This window comes from Dioscorea cayenensis, chromosome 1, assembly GCF_009730915.1.
Source record: "Dioscorea cayenensis subsp. rotundata cultivar TDr96_F1 chromosome 1, TDr96_F1_v2_PseudoChromosome.rev07_lg8_w22 25.fasta, whole genome shotgun sequence".
Classification (NCBI taxonomy): domain Eukaryota; kingdom Viridiplantae; phylum Streptophyta; class Magnoliopsida; order Dioscoreales; family Dioscoreaceae; genus Dioscorea; species Dioscorea cayenensis.
In genome coordinates, this window is record NC_052471.1 from 19,007,779 (window position 1) to 19,012,415 (window position 4,637).

The following is a 4,637-nucleotide window of genomic DNA, read 5'->3' on the forward strand; positions in this document are numbered from 1 at the left end:
ATGAGTTATGGAGATCTTTAAATACATGGTCCCAAATCTAATGTCAACCATGCCTAACTCTATACATATCCCGGAAGAGAAATTGAATAAACTCTCAACCTCGCACTCGTATAAAATTGCAATGAGTTCTAGAGATTCCAAGTGATAAATCCTCTTCCTAGATGTAGACCTAACCTTTTGGTACAGGTGGAAGGTACCTAGCCACAATTAAGCCCTAGGTTCTAAAATCACTTAAACGCTTCACTCCGTTGCACCCGCAACTAAGCCCCAGTGGAAGGTCATCTTTAGCCCATTCACTCTACTATGACCGCAAAGAACTTGAGGAAATGGAGGTAGAATAAATCACACCGAAGGGGAAAGGGGACGCTCCGCTACCTCTCGACTCACCCTTTCAACCCTCTCCAATCAAGCTTTCTCTAACTCTCGTGGTGTGTCACTCACTCACAAGGGTTACCAACAATAACTCTCAACCCTAGTGTCACTCTAAGGGAGTATTCATACAATCAAGCATTCAATATTGGAACTCAAATAAAACATCAATTAATTGAAAGCATAATAAAGAGGTTCAATAAAATGAATACATCCTAGGGTTCACAAATACCCAAGTACCCACTATTGGGTTTAGCTCTCCATGGAGCTAATTACAATCAATGAAATCAAATGCAAAATAAAAAAATCCATAGAAAACCCCCCTCGATAGTCGTGGCGATGGTCTTATGGAGAGTCCTCTACTTGTCCAAGGGTCCCTTTGTCTGGCCTAGGATACAACTCTCCGGATTGGTGCCGACGAAAGCTCACCCACTAACCTTCTTCCAAATGCAGCGCGATGTTGGAGCCATAGAACCTCTCTAAATCCCTAGTCAATACCTCTCCAAACCCTAGCCGAAGCCCTCTCTCAAGTTGGGGAAAAGATGGAGAAAAGAATTCTTTTCATTTCACCATTTTGTTTTTCAGAATTAACAAAAGAAACAAATATAACTAGTCCCTTTTACATCAAACTTGAGTTTCCAAAAGAGTTTAAAGAGTGAGTACTGCAACAAGTGTCAATCGAGCAAAAATTCCTATAAATATAAGCAAAAACTAGAGTATAAGAACATTTAATGTTAAAAATTTTCCTAAACTCAAGAGTACAATCATTGCAACTAAGGTGAACCACCATTGGCTATGTGAGCATGTATATCAATCAAAATTAATATAAAAGAAATGTGTGCACTATGAAACTCCCACACCACCCCCCTACACTTAAGTTGTACATTGTCCCCAATGTACACATGCAAGCTCACTCATAATGTATATCAATCAAGAAAAAATATGGGAGAAGCAATCAGAACAATACTCTCCTGACTCCTAGTGTTACATTTGATGGAGCTAAATACTTGGGAGTGATGTTCCAATCGGGTTGTGAAGCACACACGGCCAAGTGCTGAAGCACCATTGGCCTTGCCCATTACTAAGTCTCAATTCCCATGATGACAAGACCATCTGTATGCATATACGAGGGGGTCAGTCAAGCTAAATAAAACAAAAACAACTCGAATATATAAAAGATAAGGCAGTGAATACAACTCGAGAACACAAAATGAAAATAAACTCAGAAGGAAAGTCTTTTCTGAGTATACAAGTCCGGAATAAAAATGCAAAAGTAATAAGATGAAAGAAAATAAATCAAGTGTCAGGGCACGCCTGCCCTCTCGCCAAGGGTGTTAGATCGAAGGGTGTTGGTGGAGGTGGTGATGGTGATGCTGGAGAGGCCTGAGGAGTGATACATGGTGGATCGAATGGTTCTGAGGCTCGTATCTCAAATGAAAATCTCGTGTCTCGCTTCAGCAACTGTTGTAAGATGTCGAACCGTGCCATGAGCTTTGTATACTGTGAGGCTTGTGTAGCCCGGACCTCAGCAACCTCTGCTCGGACCTTAGTGATCTATGTCTGTAGCGCCTCCACAGAGCCTCCCGAGCCTCTTGCAGAGTGATTGTATGGGCTCCTAGCATGGCTGACATGCGATGCAGGTGGTGAGCCTCTCTCGCGGTGAGCCGCCTGCACAGTCCTCTCCCGTGCTGTGACTTTAAAGCCTAGCCGCTCCTCTGCTGTTGCTTCTCGACACTCATGAAAGGCGCTACTCCATCCGAATATCTCCCCACCATAACTGCACGAGCTCATCCTCTAACTGCGACTTTGGTACTATCGATCTCTCTCGGCCCCCTTATTGTGTCTCATAGCCCATCCCCAAGATGAGTCTAGTAAATGTATGGGCCTGAGAGAAATGACACCTATCCCGAGATCACCGGCCCTGATGCTTCGATACTCCGCTAAAATGTAATGTCCCAAATGGGCCGTCTAATTCCTACCGCATAGAATGTAAATATAGAAGTTCCTGCTTGGTTAGACTCGAAAGGCATATCTCCTTGACCATTCACCCAATACTGCGGGATGGCAAAGGGAGATAGATATGTCACTGGAGTCGAGAAAAGCATGAGGCCTTAGACACTACCCTAGCTCCATGCGCCCTTACCGCACAGTATTTTGCTACGCCTCACTGATTAGCCTCCCGTCGTGTCAGTGGGAGATCCTTATACCTCCGTCAGGTATATCATGTGCTCATCATATAAACCAAGCCCTAACGCAGAGCGCCGTGCTGCATCATACTAAGATGTTGCCCAAAAGCTCTAAGCCCAGAATGGGCACTGAACGCTAGTTTTAAAGTGTGCATAAGGAATGGTCAAGTCGAATGATGCTTAGTGGCTCTAATGTGAGTAGGCGGACGCAGGTCATGAATAATCAGCAGCCTGCGCCCAACTACCCACTAATAGTAGCTCCGACTCCTCATCAGCCATGTCATGTAAGCCTTGTTGCATCTCCCAAGTGAGTTTACATCCGAGGACCCAAGTGTTGGCCAAACTTAGAAAGCTCGCTGGTTGCTCAGATCGAGCTCTGGAGTCGCTGGGGGTGTGAATTCCAGCGGTCGCTCGGGAGTCGGCTCTCTCTGGGGCGCTACAGCCTTCCTTCTTTGATCTCCGGGGGCCACATTCACAGCAGAAGGAAATCAATTAGATGGTGAATCTGCAGGCATCTGCGGGAATCCACATGACAGCGCGGAAAATCTACTTGAGCCCAATGCGCATGCGGCATGAAAAAGCGCATAGCCCTGTGTGGCAAATTCCACAAATGCACCTCCATCTCACTTCGAGGCTTCGTCAAAACACACATCATAATCATTACCGACGGAAAACTGGCACATTAGCAAGTTTAATTGAAGAAAATCGAATAGAATCAAAAAACCCGATTTATGATAAAAATAAGGGTTTTGCAGTAGAGATGAAATAAGACCCTCTGAAATCGGCACGATATTACTCGTGGTGGCTCAACAACCAACAATGCGGAAAAATTGGCGAATGTCGAAGAATGTTTGAGTGTTTGAAGGTCTACTAATGAATGGGGTTTAAGCAGTTTACTCAAGAGGCTAATCACCCAGTTCTGGAGATCCTGCTGGTGCGAAATGCATGCGCTAGTGCGCTTCCACATATGAGGACTCACGGGGCGGGGCCTTTTTATAGCTCGGGGAAAACACTCAGCCTCTCTAGACAGCGCATCCCACATGGGCGTCTGGGCCCGACCCTACAATGGCGGCCCTTGCGCTTCTTAGCTTCTCTGTCCCTGCGCGAAATCGCTCGTATTCCACGCACACCCATGCGGCGAAATTCAACTATGATGGACATTCTGAAGCCCAACTCACGGTGGCTTCGCCCACATGTCTTCTCGAGATGGAGAGAACTCTTCTGAGAGATGCGCATATGGGGCGTCTGAAATTACCCGTCTGTGTAGAATCTGTACTTTTCTAAATGGGCCTCTGCAATTAAATCCTTAAGTGTGGACATTTCCACATGCGGCGTGCGTTGTTATGGATGCCATATAAACTCTGCGAGAATTGAAAAGGAATTTACAACATTTGCCAGGAGCTTTCCCTATTGTATGCAAACTATACGTTGAAAAACATGAGAAACTAGCTCAATAGGCCAAAACTTCGCTAAATCCACATGAAAACACAGCAAAGCATCTAAAATCAAGACACAAACCTCCAATATTTTATTCATGCAAACAAATTTAAACTAATAACTAAGAAAAACAGTAAACACATGGGTTGCCTACCAAGAAGCGCTTATTTTGCGTCAATAAGCTTGACATACCTCGTCTTACCTCACGCGGGCTTATGAAGGAAAAATACTTCCTTGTCATCATTACTAACCTCCCATAATATGGTTTATTTATGTCCATTCACCTTGAATGTACCCTTCTCGAGTTAATGTTAATAGCTCCATAAGATGAAACTTGATTCTAACATGTAAGAGGCCAAACCTTTAGACTTGACCTTCCCAAAATAACCATGAGCGAGAATTAAATAGTAACACTGATCACCCACTGAACTCTTCCAGTTCTGTAATAAACATCTGTGCCACTTCCGAATTCTTTCCTTATATATCCTTTCATTCTCATATGCTTTCCAACCTCCATTCATCTAGCTCATTAAGATGTAACATTTCTTTGCTCCCACGATTTGAGTGAGTCAAGATTCGTTTGTCTTGATTGCCCCAATATGCTTTATGCTCTAATTCCTTTGGCAAATGGCGAGTTTTCCATAC